General features: G+C 40.8%; 2 long non-coding RNA genes across 2 annotated transcripts in view; one reads left to right on the forward strand and one right to left on the reverse strand.

Annotated features, from left to right (window-relative positions):
• The window catches only part of LOC112472890, a 34,188-nt gene extending 25,357 nt beyond the window's left edge, over positions 1 to 8,831 (forward strand). The window contains exons 2-3 of the long non-coding RNA XR_003043801.1: positions 8,110 to 8,196; positions 8,567 to 8,831. This is a non-coding gene — a long non-coding RNA (uncharacterized LOC112472890). The remainder of the gene's footprint in view (positions 1 to 8,109; positions 8,197 to 8,566) is intronic.
• On the reverse strand, positions 4,150 to 11,627 carry LOC112472901. The gene is made up of 3 exons (XR_003043803.1): positions 11,436 to 11,627; positions 5,385 to 5,572; positions 4,150 to 4,617 (listed from the first exon to the last, which is right to left on the reverse strand). It is a non-coding gene; the product is annotated as an uncharacterized LOC112472901 (long non-coding RNA).
• Between the last annotated feature and the right edge of the window lie 9,960 nt (positions 11,628 to 21,587).

Raw genomic sequence — 21,587 nt, forward strand, 5'->3', positions numbered from 1 at the left:
ACCATGGAATCCTTACAATAATCCTGAAATAGAAATTATTCTCTCCATTTTACAGGTGATAAAACTGAGACTTAGGAATGAAATATCTTACCCCCACATTATACCAAGAATGGGAAGATGTAGGAATCAAACCCAGGTCATCTCACTCCGAAGTTCATCATCTTAACCACTGAGTTTTATTGCCTCCTACATTAGGTTCATATCCAGTTTTAATCATCTGGGTAGGCTTCCATTGCCTGAGCATAAGAAAAAAATATTTTATTATGAACTTTCCTCATCTTGATGACCTAATGGAGACTTTTAAGAATACATTTGTGGCTTTCTCCTCACTGGTAACAGTAGAGTTTGATCTACAGCTCAAACCGTAGGCCAGGGGATTGTGGGAGCCTTGAGGGGGTTAGGCAGGCATCTGATGTCAGCAGAGGCAATGGGCAAGTCTAGAAGTCCTCTAAGCCTGCAAGGCTCAGGCAGATATAAGTGATCAGAGCCTGTCATGGAAGAATCTGAGAAGTCAATAAAATGCTGAAAGATTGAGATGAATTTGAAAGTCAAGGCTAGCAAAAGTTTCCAGAATTTAGTAATTCAGATGGTTAGAGAGATCAGTATTATCAAGGTGAAATTCTGAACAAGATCTGGATCAGGAATAAAACACATTTTTTTTTCTGTTCTCTTTTAATCTCTCATAGTTTCAATTGAGGGCTGGCAGCTGAGCCCCCAGAGGAAGCCTGAAAAGTAGAGATGACCCTTGCCTCTAAGTCAGAGACAGAGTTCATAAAATCATCAGGGTCCTTGTATGATATGCTCCAGCTCAAATTATATCTCTATAAGGTGATATTCCCCTATTACTACTTGTACATTTGACCACATTACTGAAGTTTTTAAAGAAACACTAAAGGTTACCAGAAGCATTTCTAGGAATAGGTATTTCATATTCCACTCCTAGTTTCTCAGTAAACAATTAGTAAACATTTCTAAGAAATAAATGCACATTGCTGGATAACTTATAAAAAATAGTTACATTAGTAACAAACGTAATGAATATAAACAAAAGTAAAAGCAAAGAAAATATACATTATCATAATATGTTTTTATGACTTTTGAGTAGATTCTTGGATGGTTAGCAAGGCTTGAAAAATTTATGATTATAATGATAATAGGAATATAGTTTTAAAAATTCTTTTCTCAGTGAGTTCCCAGTCCTCTAGAGTCAATACCATTAGCTTTAATTTACAGATGGGAAAACTGAGGCAAGAGTAGTTCATGGAAATTACCCAAGATCAAATAATTTATAAGTAGTAAGTTAGATTTCAAATTCAAAGTTATCTGATTCCATATCACTTTTCAACATCTCTTGGCGCCAAAATGGTACCTGACTTGAAGAAAGTACATGCACAAATGGTTTAAATGCATTTTATAAGGTGAAATTAATTAAGGATAAATTTTTAAAACTGCATGAATTTATGCTCCAAATACCCATCAAACAACCATGGGACAGTGTCCCAGCAGCTCATTGAGAAAAGACTCAGGAAGTATGAATAGCAGGAATAATGGCATAAACGGCATAAACTATATGTGATGTGACCACAAAAACTGGCCTGTTGGTGAGTTGTGCTTCATCAGATGACTCCTGGGATACTTTACTCCATTTGGGGGGTCATGCTGTGAGAGGAGGATGGACAAAGTTGAAGATATCTCGAAAGAGCAAAAAAGATGATAAACTGTCAAAATGATGGTAGAGTGTCAAGTGATCAAAAAAACTCAGCATGTTTAGCTTAGAGAATCCAAGCTAAGAATTCAAGATAATCCCACCCCAGGCAAATGTGAAAACTTCAGACTTTTGGAAAAGAAAGAACTACCTCCTGGGATAATATGGTGGTTATGACTAGACTCTGGAATTATACAAGCCTGGGTTCAAATCCTAGTTACACTACTTACCAGTTGTATGACCTTGAGTAAGTTACCTAACATCTCCGTTCCTCAGTATTCTTGTCAATAAAATAGGACTATTAATAGTACCTGCTGCATAGGATTATTCCGAAGATTAATTGAGTAAATGAAATTTATAAATTAATAGATGTTATTGCCGTAGCAGAGCATAAACCTCATTATATGTTATTTGTCATCTCCTCAGTTTTACCACCTGTAAAATGGACACGACTATTCTTTCTCCAGCTGTGAGAGTCATGAGGTTCTCAAAAGTGAATCTATCTCTCAAGCCATAATGGCAGCTTGGAGATTGCTCCCACTTCCAGAGCTGTGGGGGAGCCCACCTTTACCTCACATGAGTCTTCCATTTATATGAAGTGGTCTCCAAGCCTGCAACATTTGGATTATAATCCAAACCAGGCAAAAAACAAAAATGCCCTTAAAACACAGCCCCCTAGATTTGCCATCTTCTACTCACTGGCCTTGTGATCTTGAGCAAGTTACTTGATCTCTGAGCCTCAACTACTTCATCTACAAAATGACTTTTTGGAGTATAGATGACTGAGAAAATGTACTATTCCCAGGACCAAGCCTGGTACAAGGCAAATGCATGGGACATGTTATTTTCTTTTCGTAACTTAAGAAGAGAAGCTGTGACACATGTGATCATTCTGGAATAAGTTCATTTTGTCGAACAGATCCTGAGTATCATGATGTCATGAACACAGAAATGAATAAAATCTGACTCCAATCCTGAAAGCCCACATGGTCTAGAAGAAGAGACAGTAAAATAAATAGATAGATAGATAGATAGATAGATAGATAGATAGATAGATAGATAGATAGATAGATAGATAGATAGAAAGATAGATAGATAGATAGATAGATAGATAGATAGATAGATAGATAGATAGATAGATAGATAACAATAAGATCTTAAAAACATGCAGTTGCTAATGACCTCAGCCAGGTTGGGATCGCAGACAGGGGGTGAAAGACAGCTGTCATATTGCAGCGACTTGAGAGGTAAGCAGGAGCTGGAGGTGGAGAGACAAGTAGAGAGCAGTCTTGAGAAACTTAGATGGGAAGGAGTAGGAAGGGAGATCCAGTGTGTGTGTGTGTGTGTGTAAGTGTGTGTTTGTGCGCACACGTGCGTGTTTGGCTGAGGCTATGTTTATAATCAGGAAGAAAAAAAAAAACCTAGTGAAAAGGTAGTAATTAAATATCAACATGAAAAGGGCAACTGTCATGTAAGGCCAGTTGAAATTCCCGGGGTGTGTTGTCAGTTGACTGATAGGAGTGCAGCGAGCTGGGCCTGTCTCTGCATCTGGGTGGAAAGTCACAGTGGACCCAGGGACAAAGGGGTAGGTCCAGAAGTCCCTATTCTAGAGGTGCAGCCAGATGCTCAGCATCCCCAGGGGAATGAGTCTTTCACTGGGCCCTCAGAGCCATGCGGTCATCCATAAAGCTTCCCAAACTCTTCCCCTTTGGGGTGGAGGGTCTGAGTGCAACATTGACAAACCACCACCAAATTTGTTCCTTGCTTTGTTTATTGTTTTTCCTTGGGAATCGGCACATTTTGCATTGAGGTTTGCACAAAGCAGAACAGCTCCAGTGTGAAATGGAAATCCAGCAGGCTGTCCGCTAGATGCACTGCTCCCTTTGTGCAGGCTGCCGACTTGGAAGAGGGGGCCCAGGATATAATGCCTGCGCCCCTTGGGAAGCACATCCAGACAATGGTCTGTGTGTGAAAAGGGGAGCAGATTAACCAGGACCAGGGTATCTCCCAATTGCTTTTCTTAAAGAAAGACTCTATTGCCAGGAAGCAAAGCACACACAAAAACAATACCTAAGCTAACAAGAGTACTGGCTTTAATATACTCAGAAATAACAGAACATGGGCAGGCTACAACTTTCCAAATCCCCTTGAAAATCCTTCGCGAGAGCAGAGATGGTTTGTCAAATCTATACTCTTTGTTTAATACATTTGTTCTTTTGTTTGATCAAGGGGGGGAGGCCGTCTAACTCATTATATTGGGGGAGCTGCATTCATTCCTTTGTGCTTCTTTTTCTTCTTCTAATCTTTATTAAAATCAAAAGAAGAGCCACTCTAATCCTTCAAATGATAATTTATTTCTCAACCTACAAAGTCTTCACTATTATTTTAAAAACAAATCAATGCAACGATTTTAATTAAAAATGAAACCAGTGTACCTAAAAAAAAAAAAATAGGCATTTGTTAGATCAACGCACAAACTTGTTTACAATTAATGGGCAACAGAGCTCCTGGTGGTAAAGAATGTTTCGCTGTAGTTGGTAAATTCTTCTCTGGACTTTCATTTGAGTCTTTAGAGAGGAAAACACATCTAGAAGTCTCCTAATGAAATGCCCTAATCCTGGGAAATTTTATGCTTCAGAATGTGCTCACCTCCCCCATCTTTGCCAGCCGCCTCCTTGGCTGGAAGACTCAGTGGGTTCTATTTTAGCAGGGGTTATTCATCTCAGATAGCAGAGGAGGTTTGGTTTTCTCACAAGGAGAAAAAAGGGCTCTGTGTTAAGGAGACACGCTTTGGCCTGCCCGTTGGTGGGTGGGGCTGGTGAAGTGGACTGATGATCTCCAGGAAGGCTCAGGTTTCTCAGGCAGCAGAGAAAACCCCATGTGAAAAGAGGTAGACTTCTCCTCAAACAGCACTGAAAAAAAAAAAAATAGTGAAGGGAAACCTGGTAGAACTTGAATATTTAAATGTATTCGGAATGTATTTATTTATTGAGAAGCTACTGAGTTCCAGCAATGGTGCTTAGGGATTGAATTTCAAGAGGTGATCTTTCAATTAGTTTATCATGGCTCAGCAGTCACCCGGCACCCTCTGAGTCAGGTCCTGAGCTCTGCAGAGGCAACACAGAGAGGAGTCACGCAGAGTCCAAGTTCACGGTTCAGTGGAGGAGGCAAAAAAAAAAAAATGTGAAGAAAGCTGTGGCTGTCATATATGCTAAGTGCTGTGGGAGGTTACACGGAGGGAGAAGGATCCTCCTTTGGGGTCACCTCCACCTCCAGACTGGGATTAATCAGAGAAGTTATAGAGAGGTGAATTACACACGGCTTTGAAGAGTTAGTAAGACTTGAGCAAGTAGCTAAGAATGAAGAGAAGCTTCAACGGCAGGGAACATTATGAGCAAACTATAATCCTGAAAGTATGAGTAGCTCAGTGTGACTCAACTCCTATGAGAATTCAGAGAGGTGGAAGGACCAGCGGAGATGGCAGAGGAAGATGCCTTTTTCCTTTCTGTAGGCTTGAAAAACTTATTCACCTTCCTAAAGTTGGCCTGAGCTTTATGTCTGAGATGCAGCCCCTGAGCTCCCCATCGTGGTCTTGGGGACATCCCTACCCCATACGAGGTGTCCCTTCTTTATCCCCATCCTCCGCCCCCACGAAACAGCATTCCCTTTCCCCGCTCACTCTTTCTTCCTTTAGTGCCCAGCACAGTGCTTGGGAAGTGGACCGAGAGCAGGATGTCACGGTCAGATGATCCGATTTGCGGGGCCAGTGTGGGATGAACAGTAAGACTCCTTAGGACAGCCAAGGCTGATCTGTCACAGCCATCCTTAGGATACCCAACTGAGGTTTGGCTCTTGTGAAAACAGACCCTTTGAGAAGAAACACAACAGTTAATAAGGCTTGGGAGCATGGCTATGTTCACAAGTCATCAGACAAAGAATTAACAAATTATAAATAAATAAGTAAACATCCAAGTTCAGTGATTTTGTAATATTCTGGGAGTAATCAAAATTAGTACAAGTCTTTTGGAAAACAATTTGGTAATGCACGTCAAGAATCATGAATCATTCTGAACCAAAGAAATCATTAAAAAACATAAAATGCATCTGTAGAAGATAATGCTCTTTGTAGCATTAGCCTGAATGAGAAAAATAAAAAACATAAAACAACCTAACTCTTCAATATTAAGTGACAGGAATACTATGAAACAATCTACAACGATAGCTATGAAGGTTATGAGAAGGTATAAAAGACTATGATAGAATTTTCAGTGAAAGAAGCAAACATTTTTAAAGTCCACGATGAATAAGACTACCTAAAATCTGAGTGGATTCAGATAAAGAAAATTAAAGAAGAAAACTCAAAGTGGTTTTGGCTGACTAGTTTTCTTTTTTCCCAAATTTTATTCAGTGCCACTGTATTTTTCTCTTTAAAAATTTTAGTAACAGATGATTTGCATGATCTGGCACCAGGTCCCCTTGCCCGAGCTAAAGGAATAAGTATGAAAGGAACAGAAAATCAGACCTCAGTAATGCTTGCCTAGAACATGATGTGGCCTTCCCCTGCCTGCAACCTGCTGAGGCAAATCAGAGTTTTCAAGTGGATGGATATCATTTGATACCTGCTCTTTGAGCCTTCCTGCAAGAAAGAACGAAGTCATAATTCTCAAGGGGCATTGCAATTTATGAAAAGAAGTTCTTGTTCTCAGGCTCTTAAGGCGAAAGCAAATGACCCCATCACACACCATCTCCCGAATGCCACACTCAGTCTCTCTTCTTTATTGCAGACGAGGCACCACCAAGTTTTCTTAAGAGGCTCCTCTCAAGAATCCTTTCCTGCCCTGCCTCCTGGACTCTCGATTCCACCTTACTTCGTGGTACCTGGCCTTAGGGATTGAATTTCTGTGTACCTTGGACTTTCCCTTAGCTGTGTACTTTGGACTTTCCCTTTGCCGTGACGCCCTGGGCAACAATATGCAATGTCATCAGAGCTTTCCGTTGCAGGATATTTCTCTGTGCCAGGCAGCATGCTAAGTGTCTTATCTACATTTTCCTCACTTTTGTCCTTATAACAACCCTATAGCAGAGTATTCTTTTTCCCACTCGAAAAAGGAGGAAACCGAGACTCAGAGAAGTGAAAAAAAATCTGTGTAAAGTGAGAAGAGGAGGAAAGAGCAAGACCAAGATTCAAAGCAGGCGTCCTAACCACCGCTCCTCGAGGCAGTGCCAGTTCAGAGAAAGATGTCATTTGCTCTCTCCAGTGAAGAGCATTTTGGGAAATTCCCTTCTCTTGTTTTCCTGAAAAACTCCATAATTCTTGGGAGACATGACTACTGCTTTGCAAAGCATTCCTATTAAATATGCATTAGACTGCTTAGCTTGTCTGGAGATGAGCAATTCACCTTTCTTTTTCTTCTCCACCCTGCATCTCTTTATACAAGGAAATTGGTGACCCTGGCATGTGCACGACAGAGGGCAGGGGAGGACAAGCCAAAAAAGGAAAGAAATATGTGGAGATGAAGTTAGCTCATGTCCAGAGACCCAAAGGGGAATGCCCTGTGGAAATGAACTGTGAAAGCCGAGCCAACAGGGCTGTCTGTCTGGTCCCTTCTGCCCACCGTGTCGCTTCAGAAGATAATTATCATAGGTTAATCAGGTCAACAAACTTGCTGGGCACTCTGACAAGCTGGGCAGCCTCAGGTTCGCTCCCAGTGGGCAAGACCGAAAGGGCTCTCTGGCTGCTCAGAAAAGAAAATCAACTGGGAATAATTGGTCTGCTGAGAAATCTAATGGCCACCCTTTGTGGGGGTCCATGTCACTGGGATTGCTGGGAGAAGACTACTGGCTCTTCAAATGGTCTAACCTATTGTGATCAGGCTGTTTTAGTCCCTAAATCTCTAGACTGTTAACACAAACCTGGAACTGGTTTATATTCGAAAGCCTGGCAGAAAGAGCATGTTCAGTTGGCTTTGTTATAACAGAAGACGCAGAGTATAGGTCAGCAAAGTTAGTGTTACAGTTACAAAATATCCAGTGCCCTTTGTAATGGTTACATGGGTGTCTTTTTCCAAGGTAAGTTGTGCGTGCGTGCATGTGTGTGTGGCATTTTCATCTACTGCATGTAATATAGAGGAAAGAGCCCAGGATTTGAAGTGAGGATAGGAATTTAAGCCCCTGGTGGGCACTTAGCAGCTGTGTGACCAGGGGCAAGATACTTAAGCCCCGTGAAGCACATCTGTACAATGGGAATAATTATATCCAATCCTCCCGGGAGTGGGGTCATGAGAATAAATCGACATAAAGCATATGCCGGCGCCCAGCATTGGCGTACTCAGTCAATATTAGTTTCTCTTTCCGAATTTCATTATCATCATTATCACAGCCTCGCCTTTTTTCATCATTGCCAGCAACAACAGCATCAGCCAGTGCCCTAACTTTCAAGGCAACCACGAAAACGTCCCAACTGCTGCTAAATTACTGGCAACAAGGAACTGGTGAGTAAGTTATTTTGGGAAGTCGGGTCTTGTCAGCATGCATCAAGTTCCTTGCAGACCTCACTGTCAGTCATTCTTAAGCCCCTTAGATACCCAGAACCTCTAAGTCTACTGAAAAGAACTGAACTATTAATGTCCTTCATAGAAGAAGAAGAAGAAAGAGGAAACGGCCCCTGTGAATTTGGGTCAGGAATCACCAGGGTGGTAATGACTTGGTCGGCTCTGTGTTCTCTGGCCCTCCGTGGTCTTTCCATAAAAGAGCTCTCTGCCAGGAGCCCTGCTTGGCCACGGCGTGATCACCCTTTTGTTCCACAAATTCCTGGCTATGACTCACAAAACCGTTTAAGCATGTCTCTCTTCGTGTTCCTAGGAGTTTTTCTGACAAGAGCAGGCCATGTCCGGAAGCAATCACATTTCTCCTCGACTCCTCTCCAGTATCAGCTTGTTGCCTGACACCCCTGCATAGCTGACTTCATAATGTTGGGGACTGTGACTGCCATTTTCCTCAGACGCCAGCCTGGCTGCCAAGGGCCGCAGCGGTGTCACGGCCACTGTGAATCCTTTACCCTCCATGCCTTCATCTTCAGCCCTCAGTAAGGCGAGTCCTTGAAAATGTCACTTCCAATCAGTTGAAATCAGTGCAATGATTTTGGGGGGAATTTATACATGGGAAGAGAATAAGAGGTACTCTTATCCTGTTTCTCAGTAATGCTACTTCTGGGAATCTTTTCTGAGGAAATAATCTGAAATAATTTGGCCATTGCTGCTGGTAGTTATTGAGCACTCACCTGTGTCAACACCGTTCTAATTGTTGTATGTATATTGATTTATTTAACTCAATAAGCACTCACCTGTGTCAACACCGTTCTAATTGTTGTATGTATATTGATTTATTTAACCACTATAACAACTTCATGAGGAAGCATTGGTAGTACCCCCATTTTGCAGACGAGGAAACCAAGGAACAGAAAGGGAATTGTATGTATGTTCACGCTCCCCGAGTGTGTAAGAGCTGAGCTGCGAGCAAAGGCCGTCTGATTGCACAGGCCTTGCTCCTGACTACTACATTAATGCTTCCTCAATATGCAAAGCTCAATATTAAAAGGAAGAAGCAGGAGGAGGAGGAGGAAGTGGAAGAGGAAAATCAGGAAATGGAAGAAGCTTTAGGGAAAAAAGTTAACTTTGTTGTTATTCATGGCAGTTAACGTCCAGTCCAGGGCCATGCTGGCAGGATATTCTGGCATCCCGGGTACCCAGAGAAGAATCTAGGTATCCACGCCCAGCAGATTTCTCGCCCTCTAGGGAAGGGCACTATACTGATAGTGGGGCAAAAGTTTACAGAGTTGATATGGGAATTAAGAGGCCCCTATGTTCCTAAAGTTAAATAAAGAGACTGAGGTTTGTTTCTTTGTTGAGTATTGGTATAGAGGAGAAAAAAAGTTCCAGTCTTAATAACCTGAACTTTAAATTATTTCGCATCCTCCCATTTTTCCTAGACCCTCTTATTTATATATTACCATGTGAACTTTTAGATGCTATCAAATGAGTCATTTGTCATGGGAACTTTTTAAAAAGTGTGTTATTATGTAATTTTTTAAAAAAATAAAAAGATATTGTTTTATACTCTTCTCACCTGGGGTCAACCTTCTAGAAAGCAATCAGGAATACTTATCCTGTACCAAAAAATCTTCAAAATAATTGACCAAGGAATTCTCTTCCTGAAAACTTGCAATAGTGAATTAATTGAAGAGAAGCAAACAATATTTACCCAGGAAGATTAATCCAATGTTACTTACAACAACAAATAGTAGGAATAACTCAAATGTCCAATAGAGAAATAGTTAAGTATCTTAGAATATATTCTCTCCATGGAATAGTATGCACCAATAAAAGCAATAACTTCTAAGATAGTATAGCAAGTTAGGAAAATACTAATTATTTAATGAAGTACTAAAAGTAAAAAACAAAAATTCTATAGAAATTACTATAACTACTAAGTGAAATACATTTTCGCATATGGACAGAGACTGGAAGGGTGTACTAAAATCAGATTTTATGCTGATGGGACAAGGGCTAGTTTTATTTTTCACATGCTCTTTTCTACATTAAATATTAAACATTCATTGATAAAAGGGCAAGGCATTGTAATGGTTGCAGCACAAGAGGAAGTCTGGGGATAGGCAAAAAGATATTTAGAAGTCTATTGCCCTAATCAGATGTGAGATCCAAGCAGTGAACTTGGACAGTGGCGGTAATGAGGATCACAGAGATGAGATACAGTAAGTGAGGACAAGGGGAGAATCACTGATGATTCCAAGTCTTAGGGCTTAAACATAAAATCGGGAACAGTGGAGGAACAAGTCTAGGGAGAATTTCAGAGATGTTATGTGGGACATGACAGTCCCAGAAGGATGACTGACAATACCCAGAAGGAAGTTGAAATACTAGTTTGAAGTTCAGGATAAAGTGTTGCCCCGGTCCCCAAGTGCCTATAAGTGCAGAGGACATTTTTGTGGCTGTATCAAGATCTGAGCCCATGGTAATTCTTACTAAGTAGAGCTTGGAACTCAGGCTTGCATGTTACTTGTCAAGACTCATCTGAGTGATCACCACACTTAAAAGTCTGTTTTAGTTATGTATTGCTACATAATTTATTACCCCAAAATTTAGCAGCTTAAAACAACATTTACTATCTCATAGTTTCTGTGGGTCAAGAGTCCAGGTTCCGCTTATCTAAATGTCTTTGCCTCAGGATCTCCCAATTAAGTTATCTCAAGGCTCATCTTAGGGAGGATCTATTTCCAACTCACTCACATAGCAGTTGGCGTACTCAGGTCTTCCTTGGCTGTTGGCTAGAGACATTAGTTCTTTGCCACATGGACCTGTCCTTCAAGTGGCTCACAACGTGGCAGCTCGCAGCTTGTTTGAGAGAGAGAGAGAGAGAGAGAGAGAGAGAGAGAGAGAGAGAGAGAATGAACCGAAGGGAGAAGCCACGGTCTTTTCTTATAACTTAATCTCAGAAATGATATCACATCAGTTCTACTGTATTTGTTAGAAGCAAAGCAACTCCGACCCACACTCAAGGGGAAGGAATTACACGCCAGGAGGCAGAAATCATTGGGAGCTATCTTAGAGGCAGCCTACCACACACTCTACAGAGAGAGAGAAACTGAAACTGTTCCACACCATTCCCACCATCCCCACCACCGTTGTCTTTCCTACGCTCATTCACTACTTACTGTTAAGAAAAATACGGAGTTGACTTTTGTAGAACCATAGAATGTCAGACCTCATGGTTCTCTTCAAAGTAATCCAGCCCCAAAACTGTAAGTGCAGCATGGCCAAGTGTTTCCTTTCTCCCCCTCACACTCATGTCGATATAACTCATCATTCAATTCCTCCTCCCACTTCTTTGCTAGACATAATTAATCATTCAAGCACAGTTTCCCCCTCAACCGGGATCTGCCTTAGAAGAAAGCCTTCCAATAAGGTATGCTCAATCAGTGAAATGTATTTTCTGTCACTGATCCAGTCTGATCTTCAGACAGATGAAGAGCTTCCCAAAGTTTACAGTAAGCAGCAAAGCTGAGATTTGAATTCTGATCTGATGCCAGTCTATTCTCTTCCCATTTCTCACTATCTACCTTACATCTCCACTCCTGGCAAGTTATTTACCATGTAGCATGGCTTTCCAGTTCCAGCACTTGGGTAGTGGTGTGGGGGTGAATGTGTATGTGCATATACCCCCCTGACATATTCTGTTGATTAGAAACGAGACAATAAGTGCACGTATACACAGACAGGTACACACACACATAAATGTATATGTATATTTACATATGTACGTGTATGTATTTTCCTTTTTCCATTCCCACCCAGTTGGTCACCCCACATCAATCTGGATGTTAACAAATTTTTCTCAGCAACCAGTAGAGGAATGTGCAAAGTGTCCAAGGAAAGCCTCTAAAATTTAAAGAACAAGGACCACTACAGAAAATATTCATCATCTATATACCCCTCACACAGCACAGGGCGTCACATGTGATGTGCCATAAACATCTCATGAATAAATATATGGATGAATGCTTAAATGAATGAAATACATTAGTCGCCACGATTTTTGCTATATATCTGCATTATAGAAACTTAATATTTCTCTTTAAATCAATTCACTTTTTAAACCTAAATAATTTTTTTAAACAGAGAGTGTAATTTGCTATCATAAATGGCAAAGGGATTCTTCCTAAATTGTATATAAATAAACTTGTATCTATTAGAAAACATCCACAGACCACCTAGAAATCCTCTTACATACCACTAGGAGAGAGGGCACTGCAATAAATAAATGGATGTGAAACCCCATAGCATGTGTTCACCTTTGGGACCTCGTGGATGGCTCAAGAGGCCCTCAGAGAGCCGGGGGCAGTGCCTGCCAGAAGGAGCCTTGCAAGAGTAATTGGTCTCTTTAACCCTGGGGAGAGATTATTGTGAAGTCTGTGAAATATAAGTGGGATTGAAAGAGGCGTGGTCAAGGCGGCAGCAGATGAGAATCCATTAAAATATTCTTTGGGGAGGCTATTCTCATGCCCTACCAGCATGCCAGTCACAATCACTCATTCACTCATTCATCCAGCACGTTCTCGGTTACTATCATGAGCCTGGTCCTGAACTAGGAGCCCAAAAAGCATAAGACCCATTCTTGCCCATAAAGAGCTCATGATCTAGCAGAGAGGTGCAAAAACAAAAACAAAAAAAACTCCTTCGTACACTGATCCACGCTCTCACAGGGACACACACAGACTGTTCAGGATCCTGGGGAAGCAAATGACATTGTCTGAGGAAGGCCTCACGAGATGCATAAAAGAGGTAACACCTGATTCTTGTTACAAAGGACAGGTATATAAGGGTGCTCTGAGCGGAAATGGCATGGTCACAAACCTGTGAGGTGAACAACAAATGAGCATGACGTGAGTGACTGAAGCATCGAGAACCACTGGGTGATAGCACTGGGTATATGAAAGAGCGTTCAAGGGGCTGAGGTTAACGATGAAAGCATGGGCTATGAGTGACAGAGATTGGAATTTACCCTGAGGGCGCAGGAGGCCCTAGAGCGATTTTAGAGGAATGAAGCAGCCAGTTCTATATTTCAGAATAGTCACTCTGATGTGAGATACACACTCAGTTTTCTCATCTGTGCATTGGTCTCTGTAAGTTACTTCAGAAGGCTTGCGGAAGGATTCAGTGAACACCTGGGTGAGACACTTTGATCTCACAGAGAAAAGCCAAATACTTCTATGTAATTAAGATGTCATCGGCCCTGTGTTTCCATCCTCTTTTCTTTATGCCACTCACTCACTAGAGCCCACTGCCCTAGGAAAGAATATATCAAAAGAATTCAGAAGCATGTAATTCAGATAGACAAATTGTGTTGTAGTTGAAAACTAATCACAGTTAATGTGAATCCAAAACAATAAGAACGCTCATCTAACAATTTAAAGGAAGGAGAATTGGCAAGAGGTGTGGAGGTCTCAGCTTGGTCACTTACTATGTGGATCTGAGCAAGTCGTGACCTTTCTGAGCTTCACTTTTCTCAGCTGTAAAATTTAGGGATGGATTTTGAAGATCCTTAAGACTCTTCTCTTGTGTTCTATGCTTTTAAGATGCTCTATACTTCTGAATACAAGAGTTCTATAAATATCTTGGCGGAGAGCATCCTGGGCAAAGGGATTACAAAGGGCAGAGGCCTTGGGGCAATACTAACTTTGGTGTCTTAAAAGAAAGTCAGTAAGCCAGTGTAGACATGGCACAATTGATCAATGGAAAAAGTGGTAGAAAAATAAGACCAGAAAGGTATGCAGTGGCTAGATCAGGTAACACCTGGTCGGCCGATAAGTAGTTTGAATATTATTCTCTATAAAATGGAAAGTAATGTAAGTAGTTTTGGGAGGACAAAGCATAATTCATTTTAAAAAGATCTCTGGCAGCTGGGTAGAGGGAAGAGCAGAAGCAATGAGATCAATTTGTAGGCTTTTATAGTCCAGGTAAGAAAGGATAGTGGCTTAAACTAGACATATTGATGGTGATAGAGGGAAATGATGAAACTAAGGCAAATTTTGCTGATGAATTGGATATAGGAAATGAGGGCAAAAGAGAAATCAAGAACTATTTTAAGGTGTTGAAAAAGACTTAAAAGTATCATAGTATTTCAAGGGGAAAAGAGAGAATCGAGAGTTCTGTTTGGGCCATGTTAGTATAAGATAACAGACACTAGATATTTGATAGGTAGTTTGATATCTCATATCTCATGGAAGAGGTTAGGACAAGAGACAGAAATCTGGAAGTTATCAGGTTGTATAAGATCATCCAGAAGTAAATGCTGGTGGAGAAGAAGAGACAACAGAGAACCATACTGAGTCTTTGGGTTAAGCAGGGATAGAGAAGTCAGCAAACATCCTAAGAAGGGGTGACCAGTGAAGAAGAAAGTCCAGATCACACTGTCCCATTAGCCATGAGAACAATGTTTGAAGAAGGAAGAAGTAAACAACTTTGTCAATGCTCCTGAGAGTTTAAAAGTAGTACCGAGAATTCATCATTGGATTGGACAGCATGTCACTTTTTGGTGACATTTACAAGTATGGTTTTTAAAAATTGTTTTTGAAGCACTAGGAAACAAATCCTGATTAGCACAGGTTAAAAAGAGAATTAGAGGTGAGAAAGTGGGGACAGCAAGTGCGATTGGGCAATCCTTTCCAGGAGTTTTGATTTAAAAGAGAGGAAAAACATATGGTAAGAGCTGGGAGGGAATGTGGGTTGAGGGCAAGTTTTGTTTTCTTAAGATGGAAGACAGAGCATATTTGTCTGCTGATGACAGTAGAAAGGAGGGAAATGATCATGAGGGCAGAGGGAAGGCAACTACAGGTATAAAGCCTAGAGAAAGAGAGGGCACAAGCTCCAGTGCACAAGTAGAGGTGTTGGTCTTAGCAGAAGCACGAACTCTTATGAATAAATATGTAAACAGGAAGGCTGAGTTTGTAAGTTAAGATGCAGATAGGTTGATAAATTGGGTCATGAGAATAGGCATATTTATCTTCAGATTGTGACTATTTTTTTAGTTGAATAGGAAGCAAAGTCTTCATCAGAAAGGAGAAAAGGAACATGGTAGGAAATTTGAGAAATGAGAAGCATTGACCGTGGTTATCTTGAATAATGAAAGACTTGATTGACTAAACCAATGAGGCAAGGTTGCTGGGCAAGATAGCAGGCCCACTTGAGGTCTGTGGTCAAAAATTTGAGGTAAGACCAGGGATCACAGAGAAGTGTTTTCTCAAATCCACCATCAGTGACTCGTATGAGAAGGAAATGGGCAGGGCTGGGATAATGGATTAAGCTTTGCTGTTTGAGATTGATGGAAGGAGTGAGGGGCTAGGAAGGTGAGAGTTGCAAGAGGGCGATTTGAGCTGCAGATTCTGGAATCTAAGCTGAGCACAGAATGAAAGGAAGGCATAAGGGGGATGGAGCACTGAAAAGAAAGGGATCAATGGACCACGGGTCCAAATGTGATCAGATCGTGTATGGAGTGGGGATTAGAAAAGTTCTGCCACTTTCTACTTGGACAAACTTGAGCTAGTTTTTAGCTTCTCATTCTTGTTCTCCTCATTCGTGAAACAAGGATAATAATATCTACCATGTAGGGTTGATACCATAAAAATATATTGTTAACTAGCTAATATTTACAAAGAGATGTCATACTGGCACACGATATTTGCTCAAAATCTTTTTTTCAGATTTCACCCTTTCTATAGCCAAGTTTATATGACTTTAGCTATATCTACACCATGCTGAATATCTTTATAAAAAAAAAAAAATCAGGCAATGACTAGATTGTACCTATACCTGTTTTGGAAGATATCTGGATTATACCAATTCTTAAGAATTTATCTAAACATCTGGCATTGTGTAAACATATCCTAAGTCATGATGAATTACCACCTTTGTCTCTGAGACTATGAAGGAATAGGAGAGCTGGAAATGGGATATGAGGTCATACCTCTCAATATTAGGTATATGTCCAAGTTTTATTGAAAACAATCCTTTTTTGTTTGAAGTACAAATCTCAAATCAGCATGTTCTCTCTTGTTTGTCTGGTATATCAATGAGTTAAATTACACTTCCTGATCATATTCTAAGCTTCTTAAAGAACATAGCAATACCATGACTACATTCCAAGGAGCCCTCAATACTAGTACCAACATTAAATTTATCCCCCCCTCAACTTCCTTTCTTGGTGAATTAAACCATCTCCTAGGCTAAAAAATCAAGAGGCAAGCTTCACCTTCCCACTCTCTCACTTTCCCTCTCTCTCATCTTCCACATCTGATTGTCAATTCCAGGTATCATTCCTAGCTCCATTCCCACGGCCACTACCTCAGGTCACCCTCCCCTCATCTGTGTTCTTCACCAAACTTCACATATTTTCCTCTCATTTTTCTTCCTTCTGAGACAACTCTAATGGCATTTGATTTTAATCCTTTCGCGTCACTCGCCCTTTGAGAATAAAGCTCTGGACACTCTCTTCAGAAAACAAACTCATGTACACATAAGACATAACCTTCCACCTGCAAGTTTAGAGTATTCATCTCACCATGTCTACAAAGCTCTTGATGTCACCAAGTAACAACTTTAGCATCATCAGGGGTCCAAAGTGAGTTTTAGGAATTGCAGGGCTTACGGCATTCTCCACACGCCCCCCCACCCCCACTGCCCCTAAGTAACAGCACATGTCAGGATGTTACTGAAGTCAAGACTCCTCAGTGTAGACTTGAAGCTCATCCAAACCTTGTCCCCGATTTTCTTTCCAAACCCAACTTTTTGCATGTATAATTCAAACATATCGAATATAAAATCTTGCCCCATGTTCCATATTTCGGTACTCTTGGTGTCTAATGTGGTGCCCGGTGCTGAAAATATTTAGTAAGTGTTTTGGGAGAGGGAAGGAAGAAGAGAAGAATGTTTTTTATGTGTGATCTTCCTTTCCAGAGAGATATTCAAAAGACAAAATTCCCAAGAAGAACATGTGAGATGGCAAACATCTTCGGCAAATACTAATAACAACTTTACAAATCCCACTAATCTCTTTCTCCTCAGCCCTGCTCACTAGATCGATACTGGGATCTATTATTTTAGTGCATTTCCACCTCTGCTCTCCAACCTCTATTTCCCCAGAGATTCTGTAGTTCACTGCCTTTTTTTTTTCTTTTTTTCTTTTTCTTTATTCTTTTTTTTTTTAGCCTATTAAAGTTGTACCACTGATTTCTCATTCCAAAATGCCCTTACGACAAAGTGATTGAGAAAATGGGTTCTGGAGTGAGGAAGTCTAAGGTGTGAATCTTGGCTTCAGCAGTGATTAGCTCCATAGCGGACTTAGACTATCTTTACTCACTCTCTGTACTGCTTATAAGTGAACATATACTGCATTATGTCTTTTGCAGAAGACGTCACTTCTCTGTTGCTTCTCCTATCACCAACATGGTGTTTCATGTGGCTGCTCAAACCAAGATTAGAGACTAAATTAGTCCGTATAGAGCTCACAGAAACCTGAACTAAAGTACAGTACAAAGGCCCATCTCCTTGGCGCTCTATAATTTACAGTTTCTAATAATCAATATGTAAATGTTTCTAGAAAAATGGACAATCTTCCACTGAGTCCTGGACTTATAGTGTGGCTTCACTTATAGACTTATGAGGTTGGAATGAACCTCAATATTCTACTCAGAATCTCCTGAAATGATTACAGGCCAAACATTTGGAAAGGCTTGGGTTTGTAGAGGGTTCCATTTCTTGGAAGATAGAAGACTGATATAGAGAGCTAACATTCTGGAATAACTGCTCACTGAAAAACAAAAATTAATTGATTAAGTTGAAATAGCCAGAACCCTCGAAGGAAGATGTCACCTCTCATACTAATCAGGGAACACGAGGTTAGCCTAGACTTGTGCAAAACAGACCCCAAACATTCAGAACACAGGTCTGGAAGAAAAGAGGGTACGGGAAGGCTAGGACACCTTCAAAGCTTTTTGTGATTTTTTTCAAAGATCAATGATTCCAAGGAGGGTCGCAAAGGAGAGAAAGCTGGGGAGAACAGTGAGAATGCATGGGAAGCTCTCTGACATGCTCAGCTTTAAAGATCATGAAAGTGAGATGGAAAGAAGGAAATGTAGTTGCAGAATCAAATGCGAGAATGCTCTAGAGCAGCCTGGAGAATCGATAGAGCAGAGACGTAAAGGGATCACTCTTGCCTGGTTTGTTCCTTCATCCAATTGTTTAGCAACATTGATTGTGCAGTTGGCTTTGTCAGTAACTGAATAAAGACTCTCCCTCAAATCTGAGCTTGAGCATTAGGTGCTTCAGCCCTTTCTGATTCCTTCTGATCCAGCTCATGCTTATTGTCTTAACTTTTGAGTCATGCATCTATGGTCTCCTTTCCTCTCTGATAGCAAGGCCACTTGAGTCGTGCTTTCCTGAATGAAGTAAATGCCTGTGCCAGTCAATGCACAATTGTTGTTTGTGACCTTCCTGAGGTTTCCTGTTTCCTCCTAATGCATTAGAAGAACAAATCAATAAAGTCTGTGTCCCAGTACCTTGGGTAACTGCCATCTTCATGGTTACATCACTATCCAGGGCAACTGTGGAACATGGTGGGGCAATTAACCCTAGGCGGAGTGGGAGGGCTGGGCTGGACTCATCACAGACTCACACAGAGACAGTGAAATTGCTCCTGGCTCCCATGGAGGCACAAAGCCTCTCCCACCACGTGGTGATTTGTATTCAGCTGCAGCCCCCTCCCTTGGCACCGGGTGGATGGGGCCGCAGGAGAAAACTAAGGAAGAAGGAAGAGGCTGTTGTCCTTGACAAGGAAACGATTGATGTCTCTGCTTTCTCACCCTCTTTAAATTGAGATGGGGACAAGATTAAAAGTTCAGGCAGGAAGCCAACTGGTGACTTACAACAGCGATCAACCAGCCTAGCGCATGAAGAAACCTGTGGCTCATCTCTCAAGAAATTAGCTGCCTGAATATTTGAAATTTTCTCCATTCTTGCTAGAATTTAGCATTAGGACATTATTATGGCAATAATAATAATAATAATAATAAATAATATAAACATATTGAATATCATATGCAATATGCTGTATTTTATCTTCATTACCTCTTTTAATCCTCACAATGACAGAATAAAGTAAATGTAATTATCCCCATTTTATAGATGAAGAAACTGAGGCTCTGAGGAGTTAAGAAGCTTGATTGGGATGACACAGGTACAAGCAGTAGAATCAGAATTCAAACCCAAGTCTGCCTGACTCCAAAGCACTTGCTATTCCATTGCATCGCATTGGGTGATACACAGTGAATGACATGGTTGGCTTTTCTTAAGACATAGATACTGTTGCGGAACAGTCTGAAATGGTTGTAACTATCTCGTTAGTTAAGAGTTCTCTGAAACTTGTACCACCCTTCTTGTGGCTTAACTGCCAGCAGATGGTAGAGCACATTCCCTCAGGCCTACAGCCCTTCCCATTTTATTTATGGGAACGTTTTTACTGCCTTTGGCTTTGTGTCATGGAGCGGGACCCCTTGGAGTTATCGATGTTTTCACAGAAAGAGCAAAGCCAAAATGGGGCAAGTGTTGGAATCAAGAACAGACACTGACAAATGTGGCCGACATTGACAACCACCTCTAGTACAAGCAAGGAAAATGGAGTCAGGGTAAGTCAAGGTCAGCTATCACATCAATAAGACTAGTCATCATGTCCAGGATGAGTGAATGTATAGAAATAAATTGAAGGTAGATCTGAGATCAGAGTTGTCAAGGTGACAAGACAGGTGGTGATAAGACAAGGTAAGGGAACTAGAAAGTAAGTAGTTCTAGAAATATGATAACTTCCATGAATAGTTAATGACCATCAGGACTTCTCTTTAGAAAGTTCCATACCCAGCTTTGAAATGAAACCTTAATTTGTCTTAAAGGTACAGCGTTTAAAACTTGATATCTAAGAATCCCATCTTCTCTTTGATGGAGTGGCTGAGACTTGTTTGTACGGGAGGCACACCCAGTTAACTCAAATGCTCAGAACGCTACTGTGAAAGGTCAAGGCATGCGATCAATCCCCATGAGAGCCAGTTAGGTTAGCTCTGTCTCAGTGTCATATCTTTGCTTTTAGCCTCCGGCAGCTCTCTGGGGAAATAAATGCCATTAATCAGAAGGGGTACCAGGCAAGTTCATGTGGACTGAGCAACAGAAACCTATTCTTTCTCTTGGTGAATCAGCAGCACAATCTCTGAGGGTTTATCAAAGAGCATAACCATCTCGTTTCTCTCCAAAGAGATAACAGACTCAAGATATAATATGGTTATTTAATTTGTGTTTATTCAAGTCATAATATGATTATTTAATGATGTGGGGTTGATCTTTGCACTCTTCTAACTTAATAACTTTGAGTTGCTCCACTTACTCTCAAGTACAAATCGCTAGACATAAACACTTCCCAAACAGGCAGATTATTCTGCATTGCCCAATCAACCTCATTCTATTTTATTAATTTTCTTTTTAAATTCTAACTCTTTTCTGTGCTACCACAAAGCATGCATCCTGGGGCTTTTAGCCAAAAGTATGACCCCTAGGATTCCAAATGAATTAGCCTTGATTTAATTTAACCTGGAGAGATTACATTTTTGGCATTTGCGGTGTCACCATGTCTTTCTTCTTCTCATTTTGCTCACCCCTGTTAAGTGAAATGAGCTTCATCTGGTATTTTATGATTTGAGTGGTTAACTCTTCTGATACTAAACAAAGAACCATACTTCATTCTGACAATTTGTACCCTCCAGGCTTTCCTCATGAGTGATTCCTTCCCCAACCTCTTTGGAGAATAATGGTGAAGGTCTGTTTATTCAGTACTCCTCATGGGTGAAGGCTCTTCCAACCTATAAATAAAACAAATTTAACTTTTACAGAGTTAGTAATGCCATGAAGAGATAAGCAAGTGGCTGGCTGCTTGCTGGCAGCAGAAATCGGCCCAAGGATTTTCATAATACAGCCCAGGGCTCTTTATTGTAAGAGTCTTTTATCATGGTAAGAACATAACCAAATAATAATAATAATTCTCTCTTTGTCACAGACTTTCTTACTAAAAACAGGAAGCTGAAATTGACCATATCCTGAGACTATGATGGTTGTAGGGTTTATAGTTTCTTACTACATTTGAAATTGGGGCAAAATCTCCTAAGAATAGGGTCTCTAGTGAAAAATCTGTTTGTGCATTGAATGCCATTTAACTAAACATTTACCACAACCTTACTGATATGTTTACATTGTCACATCAGGACGTTTAAGGT

The sequence above is a fragment of the Pteropus alecto genome, unplaced genomic scaffold (genome assembly GCF_000325575.1).
Source record: "Pteropus alecto unplaced genomic scaffold, ASM32557v1 scaffold111, whole genome shotgun sequence".
NCBI lineage: Eukaryota > Metazoa > Chordata > Mammalia > Chiroptera > Pteropodidae > Pteropus > Pteropus alecto.